The sequence below is a fragment of the Rhinoderma darwinii genome, chromosome 1 (genome assembly GCF_050947455.1).
Source record: "Rhinoderma darwinii isolate aRhiDar2 chromosome 1, aRhiDar2.hap1, whole genome shotgun sequence".
In the NCBI taxonomy this organism is placed as follows: Eukaryota; Metazoa; Chordata; class Amphibia; order Anura; family Rhinodermatidae; genus Rhinoderma; species Rhinoderma darwinii.
Window position 1 is genome coordinate 655,743,910 of NC_134687.1, and position 8,435 is coordinate 655,752,344.

General features: G+C 46.9%; 1 protein-coding gene across 1 annotated transcript in view; it reads left to right on the plus strand.

Moving 5' to 3' along the window:
* The window catches only part of LOC142664153 (uncharacterized), a 55,390-nt gene extending 47,759 nt beyond the window's left edge, over positions 1-7,631 (plus strand). Inside the window, exon 5 of the transcript XR_012851210.1 lies at positions 23-7,631. The gene's annotated coding sequence lies outside the window, so the exon portion shown is untranslated. The remainder of the gene's footprint in view (positions 1-22) is intronic.
* The last annotated feature ends 804 nt before the right edge of the window (positions 7,632-8,435 follow it).

Sequence of the window (8,435 nt, forward strand, 5' to 3'; positions counted from 1 at the left end):
ATCTATGATCTTTTAATCATAGGATTGCTTCAAGACCATTGGCCGGAAGAAGAGGAAATAAAGAGGACTTTAGGACATCAGCTCTGGGGAAAAAACCGTCCCAGAGTAAAAGACATTTTAGACCAGTGGAAGAAGGAATAAGAAGCTTAAAGATATGGACATTTAATGGACATTGAAATGCACAGGGAATAATAGCACTTTTATTTGTTGGGTTCTGGGATGTTTGGATTTATTCAATAAATGTATAATTCTTTTTAATCTACATGTCTAGCCCATGGCCGCGGGACGTCAGGCTCACTCACCGACTGACGCCCGCAGCCATGGATCTGTGAGCGCTGGCCCCAGTCTCCTCAGGAGACGCCAGCGCTCACTTCCGCTCACCTCGGCCGGGTCCCATAAGCACCCTGGACCCTGGAAGGGCCCAGCCCCTTCCTCCCACGCCTGCGCGTTGTTGTAGTACCCTAAGTTTGTATATGCAAATGGTCTCCTAGTGTTTTCCAGTTCCCAGTGTTTCCCGTACCTGTAACCTGTATCCCGTTCTATCCTGGTCAAGTGCCGTGCTGAGCTGAAGTCGTGCTATGCTGTATACCACGCCTGTCCTGCTACACCACGCCTGATGTCTGCCTGCTGCCTAGTCCCAGCCCGCCTTGCTACTGTCCGAGCTGCCACAGGTACCCTATACGAACTATAAACTGTAACCTATGTCCTGTTGGCCAGCTGCCATACCGCCAAGGCTGTACAGCCCAGTGGTTTCACGAACCCAATGTGACAGTACGCTCAGGCCATGGACCCCGCTGGTCGATCCAAGATGACGTCACAAGAGATATGGACGGATATGCTGGACCTCCGGTCTCGACAGGACCAACTCCTCCAGGCCTTGAACATTCTCACACGTTGGCAAGAGGCACAAGCTGCCGTTCCTCCTCCTGGCGGTGTTGATCCCTGTTTTTCTTTGCCACTTCCTGACCGCTATGATGACGAGACGCAGGTACCTGTCGTGGATTTTGGAACCAGTAACAGATCCACTTCAGCCTGTATGCAAGGGAATTTTTGTCTGATGGTGCAAGGGTCGCTTTAATCATCTCTCTCCTCACTGGCAAGGCTCTTTCAGGGGTGAATCCTATCTGGGAGAGACAAGGACCAGAGACCCGTGACTTCCAGGGCTTCCTCCGGACTTTTTGCATGGTGTTTGAGGAGCCTGGATAAGTCTCATCTGCAGCAGCTTCCTTGTTAAACCTACACCAAGGAGACACCTCCGTGAGCGAGTACGCCATCCACTTCCGCACCCTGGTGGGAGAACTGTTGTGGAACAATGAGGCCCTGGTAGCTACATTCTGGCATGGTCTGTCTCCTAAAAATAAGGACGAACTTCCTGCTCGAGATCTACCGTTTACCCTGGATGACCTCATCCTTCTGTCCACCCGGATTGATATGAGGATCCGAGAACGGGTCCAAGAGGCTCATCGGGAGGGAGGCCTTCCTAGTTTGGTACCATCCTTGCAGCAACCTCTGCTGTCCTCAGGTGCCGATCCTCCTAAGGCGTCTGTGAGGATGGACCAGTGTAAGCTATCCACCCAGGAGAAACAACACAGATGCACTTCGGGACTCTGTTTATATTGTGACCTTGGAGGCCATCTTGTGCGTTTGTGTCCCCAAAGGTCCCAAAGCCTAGGGTTGGTAGGAGAGACAACCTTGGGCAAAGAAGGAGTCCCGTCTAAGTTGTTCATACCCATGACCATAGTGTCCGGCGAAAAAACGTATAGGGTCTCTGCGTATCTGGACTCTGCATCTGCTGCTAATTTCATTTGTAGAGACTTGGTGGATCTTCTTCAATTACCCACTACCCCTTTGGAGAGGTCGTTGACGGTTGAATCGGTAAATGGACTACCTCTGCCAGATCCAGTTATTGCTGTGACCAAGCGACTGAGTCTCCAAGTGGGAGCTCTCCACTCCGAGCTGTTATCATTCTTTGTCTTGTCCAAGGCCGTTAACCCCGAGCTGCTGGGCCTGCCTTGGCTCTGATTACATGCCCCAGTCCTGGACTGGAACTCTGGAGAAGTTCTCCAGTTGGGCCCCGGTGTCACAACTGTTGCCTGGGACAGATTAGTTTGGCTCAGCCTCCTCTGCCTCAGTCATTGGATTGCCTGGTCATTATGCTGCATTTTCGGATGTCTTCAGCAAGAGGGAGGCGGAGACGCTGTCCCCACACCGGGCGTATAACTGCCCTATCGAGCTGATTCCTGGTGCATCCCTTCCCCGTGGTAGGGTATATCCTGTCTCCTTACCAGAGACTCTGTGAATGTCTGCCTATGTTAAAGAGAACTTGGAGATGGGCTTCATATGGAAATCTTCCTCCCCGGCAGGAGCCGGGTTCTTCTTAGTCAAGAAAAAGGATGGTTCTCTGCGTCCCTATATCGACTACCGGGTCTCAACCAGATTACGGTGTAAAATAAGTATCCGTTGCCATTGATCTCAGAACTATTTGATCGTATATGTAGTGCCAAGATTTTTTCCAAACTAGACCTGCGTGGGGCTTACAATCTAATTTGGATTCGCCGGGGTGACGAATGGAAGACTGCATTTAACACCCGTGATGGACACTATGAATACCTTGTAGTGCCCTTCAGCCTGCGTAATGCTCCCGCGGTCTTCTAGGAGTTTGTTAATGACATCTTCCGTGACCTCCTCTATGTTTGTGTAGTAGTCTATCTTGATGACATCTTGATTTTTTCTCCAGATCCTATGACTTATCAGAGACCGTCAAGTTTTGCTGCGGTTAAGGGAGAATCGTCTATACGCTATGTTGGAGAAGTGCGTGTTTGAGAAAGATGCTCTACCCTTCCTGGGCTACATCATCTCGAATCGAGGACTGGAGATGGGACCTGAAAAGGTAAATTCCGTCCTGGAATGGCCACGCCCCCAAGGCTTGATTGCCATACAGTGCTTTCTGGGATTCACAGACAGTTCATACCAAACTTCTCCTATCTCTAACCTCACCAAGAAGGGCATGAACATCAAGGTGTGGACTCCTGAGGCATTCAATAGCCTGAAGAATGCCTTCACGTCAGCCTCTATCCTCCATCATCCAGATGTTTCTCTACAATTCTCGTTGGAGGTGGACGCCTCCTCTGTTGGTGCTGGTGCACTCCTGTTCCAGAGAGGTTCCAAGGGCAAGTCAAGTCAATGGTATGTGGATATTTCTCTAAGCTCTTCTCTTCCACAGAATGCAACTACTCGATTCGGGAGTTACTGGCGATCAAATTGGCTCTGGAGGTGTGGAGACATCTACTAGAGGGTGCAGCTCATCCCATCCTCATTTTTACCGGCCACAAGAATCTCACCTATCTCCAGACGGCCCAAAGGCTGAATCCTTGTCAGGCCAGGTGGCCGCTGTTCTTTACCAGGTTCCAGTTTAAGCTCCATTATCGCCCGGCTGACCAAAATGTGAGGGCCGATGCCTTGTCCAGGTCTTTTGAGACAGAAGACACCATGGAGATTGCACAGAACATTATTGATCCGTCTTGTATTGTCTCTGTCAACCCCCTGCTAGTTGGGGACATTCCTCCAGGGCGTACTTTTGTGTGCCTGGCTGACAGAGGGAGAATTCTCCTCTGGCGACACGCCTCTAGATTGGCAGGTCACACGGGGACCCGTAAGACCTGGGATTTGATTGCCCATCATTTCTGGTGGCCCACGCTGCCCAAGGATATTATGGACTTTGTTTCCCCCTGCAGTGTGTGCAGCTAACAAGGTCGCTCACTCCAGACCTGCTGGCCTGCTCCAGCCATTGCCTGTGCCCAATGCTCCCTGGCAGCATATAGCTATGGACTTTATCACTGACCTGCCTCTCTCTGCTGGATACAGTACCTTCTGGGTGGTGGTGGATCGATTTTCAAAGATGGCCCACTTCGTTCCTCTTCCTACTGCTCCTCAACTGGCCAAGCCTTTCATCCAACACATCTTCCGCCTGCACGGCTTGCCGTTGCATATTGTGTCTAATTGGGGGGTTCAGTTTACCTCGAAGTTCTGGAGAGCCCTCTGCGGACTCCTAGGTATAATGTTGGACTTTTCCTCGGAATACCATTCTCAGTCCAATGGTCAGGTCGAGAGAATCAATCAGATCTTGGAGAACTACCTACGCCACTTTATCTCCAAGCAGCATGATGACTGGGTGCAGTTTCTCCCATGGGCTGAATTCTCCTACAAAAATCACACCAGCGAGTCCATAAGGAATACATCGTTCTTTTATTGTCTATGGCCAACACCCACAAATTCCTCTCCCGGTGCCTGAAACTTCCGAGGTACCAGCTGCTGACACTGCTTTTAGGGACTTTCTGCAGATCTGGCAGCAGACTTGATCCTCCATCCTGCTGGCAGTCGAACGCATGAAACGGAAGATGTAGTTGTGCTGTGCTGTATTCCACGCCTGTCCTGCTACTCTACGCCTCATGTCTACCTGCTGCCTAGTCCCAGCCGAGCCTGCCTTGCTACTGTCCGAGCTGCCACAGGTACCCTATACGAACTATAGACCGTGACCTGTTGGCCAGCTGCCATACTGCCAAGGCGGTATGGCCCAGTGGGTCCACGAACCCAACGTGACAGTGCTATTATAATTAGAGGTGCCGTGTATGGCGCCATTGACGGGCTAAGGTTGGATGGCGCCCTGTGCGGGCTACCCTACACAAACCCAAAATTCCCACATATGTAGACACGCACATACTGGAACATATATACTGTACATACATAAAGGCAGATATTTAGATATACAGGCAAATATATATATATATATACACACACACACACATTCTGGAATATACAAACTGGTAAATATATAGACATACAGACACATATACACACACACACGTGCGTGTGTGTTTGTGTGTGTGTATCATGCAGTGCACTTCCAAACTGGAGGTACATTTTGAAAAGATTATTTCTATTAATGAATTGCCATGTATTGGTTAAAGATTATAGATTAGCATATATGAAAATGTGGTGTTTCCCTTAAGGGCGGCAGAGTATATAAGAGGCAGCAGAGTATATAAGGGGCAGCAGAATATATAAGGGGCAGCAGGGTATATAAGGGGCAGCAGGGTAAATAAGGCGCAGCAGGGTATATAAGGGGCATCAGGGTATATACGGTGCATCAGAGTATATAAGTGTCAGCAGGGTATATAAGGGACAGCAGAGTATATAAAGGGCAGAATCGTATATAGAGGTAGCAGGGTACATAAGGGGCAGCAGGGTATATAATGGACAGCAGAATATATAGGGCAGGAGGGTATATAAGGGCCAGCAGGGTATATAAATGGCAGCAGGGCATATAAGGGGCAGCAGGGTATATAAGGGGCAGTACGGTATATAGGGGCAGCAAGGTATATAAGGGGCAGCACAGATATCTTCATTTTGCCAGTTCTACTTTAATATTGAACACACACATTTACAAAGAGACATAAACACATGCAGACACGTATATACACACATATACTGTAACATATACAATCACAGAGATACATACTGTATACACACATATACACATACTGTATACACATATACACAAACATACTGGAATATTTACACACAGTTACCATCTATCCTTGCTGACAGGATCTGTAATGTCGGGGTAGGGAGACAGACAGGTGAGCCATAATCTACCTGCCACTCAGTCCCTGCCTACTTGCACGGCCTGTCCTAGGCGACGGCGTACAACTGGGCGACGGTCCCTACGATCCATAATTGCATGACAGACGAGGGTACACAGAAGCTAAGGGAAATGGGGCAGTTGCCCACGGCAACACCGTGAGCAACCAGAGTAGTGATCGAGCCGAGTCAAACCAGGAGTGTACGAGGTACCAAACGCAGAGCAGGAGAGTAGTCAGTAAAGCCAGGGTCAAATTGAAGCAGAGGACAGCAGAGCCAGGAAACCAGACAGAATCACAGGCAAAGGAAAAGCAGGAAATGAAGGTATAAATAGACCAAGGGCGGGAGCTAGCTCCATCTGGCCAGGCTGTGATAGGTTCTCCCACTCCTCAGCCTACCAGCCTGAGTGGTAGCAGATCGAGTCACTCTATCAGACCTAGGAGCAGATGCAGACTGATTAATCACGGGTGTCGACACAGAAGCTGTGTCTGGTAAATCCTTTACAGGATCACAGGCTTCTTGCAGGGCGGGCTGTGGGCGGAGATTCCTCCACTGCTTTTGCTCCTCGGCTCTTATTTACTCCATGTGTGTAACTAAGATCAGAGCGCAGAGTAGAGGCTTAGCCCAGTGGCACCCCTACATGCTGGGAGGGTACAGCGTCTTGTGCACTCGCACAGGTCACACACCCCTAAGGCCAACCCTGTATGGCGCTATTATATTTAGGGGTTCAGTGTGTGGCATCATGAAAACTTTATCTTCGTTTATAGGTGAGTGAGAAACTGAAGACATCTGAGCAGCAAACTGCAGAAATGGGCTGTGGCTGAGAGAAGTCATCATAGAGGTCTGGACCGAATGGAAAGGAAAAGAGAAAAATAACAACTAGATTCTGACGTCACCTGTGAGTCACTTAATGTAAATGTTTATTCTGCCTCTAATCTGTACTGTAGTCACTGAATGATCTGCAGCGAGATGATGGGTGGTATGATTTTTTTTTTTGTGAAACAGCATCTCCCACATATCCTTACTATTACAAATACATAAACTCCTAGAATAGTATCACAGCGGGCTAAGTCATGTCCACACGGGACACCTTCCCTCATATAAGATTTGGGCCACTCCTAAATTAATGTCATACGGAAGGAACGGAGTACAAAGCCATATATATATATAAAAAAATAACAATTTTATTCACATATAGGTTAGACAAACAATTAAAAAAGGTATCAAAACAGAGAAGACTCTAGAAATGTTCACATAACCATAGCAAATTAGCAGATCTGTAATTTGACGTTGTATTAATTTCTACATATAAGTGCTGTAGGTATAGCAGTGGCCTGAAAGTAGCAATATCCTATCCCAAAGAAAGTGCAAGTGCATATATTTAGGACAAAAAACCGTCCATATGAAAAGGGAGAGGCAAATGCTATCAGGAGTACATCAGCACCTTACCTATCTCAGTAGTCCTGCAAGTCTCCATGTCATGTGTTTAGGACCCCAACGCGCGTTTCGCGTAGTGCTTCCTCAGGGGGTGTGTATGTGTCCTGTTACAGCAATTGCTATTTATATACTAAATACCTCAGATGTTTGAAATTAGTGAGACCTCAATGAATAGCTGGCGCATGTCTATCGGCGAAACCGGAAGCGAGTCATGCCCCACTTCCGGCCCCCTGTGCTGGAGCGCACATCCGGGTTCCTGACGCGTACCAGGAATTCCGGACATGCGCAATGCACTACAGGAGGCAGGAACGGGGCAGACACCACCCCGGCCACAGCCGACAGAGTGCGCACTTCATTGGTCAACACAGAAAGGTACGTAACAAATGTAATACTCGCAAATCCAGCCTTTCTCCTAACTCCTCCCTATAGATAAAAAAAAACATATTGCATTCGTGTCATAGTGTATCTTAGGATGGAAGACAATAGAAGTTATATATAAAAAATGTCTCCCACGCAGTATTGTGAATGTGATTTGTTTGGAAACAGAGGATATATGAAGTTATGTATAAAAAATGTCTCCCACGCAATATTGTGAATGTGATTTGTTTGGAAACAGAGGATATATGAAGTGATGATGCATCAAAGTGTACATTGACATGTCATTTTCCAAAGTTGTGCAAGACGCTACATTTAAATTGCAAAACAGTCATGCCGCGCAATGTCCACAAGAACTATTTCTATAAATGGGCATACCATCGTGATAAATATCATTCCATAAACAGCAAAGTCGAGTGATGAAAACATAAGAAAACAATAATAATGTGAAAAATTAAAAAACAGCAAACAAATAACAAACAAACAAAAAGCAAAAACACAAAGTGCTATTGTGAAAGTAACAATGCAAAACAAGGTTCATTGTGAAGGGGAGGATAAAAGCAGGAAGAAACAGTAAACCGACATATCGAATATAATGGCAGGGTTGTTATAAGCAGCATATATACATATATGTATCGATGATCCTGATCTTGATACGTAGGGGAAGAAAAATTTGCCGTTACCGTAGCAAATCTATTTCATGTATATTTCAAATGTTAGTGTATATCATATTTTGAAGCAATCGAGCTGGAAAAAGTTGGTACATCAGATACCTAGTAAAACATATAAGACAAGACACATAAAAATAATTTTAAAAACATGCTTTTTAGTGATAGGGATATACTATTGTAGTACTATAAAAATGGGGCAAAGCTGAGTTTTTCATCTGCACTCTCTGTGCCAAGACCTTTTTCAAGTCCCCCCCTCTGATGCCACAATGTATGCGGTCCCTATGATTTTTAGGGACTTAGGGTTGCAGCCAT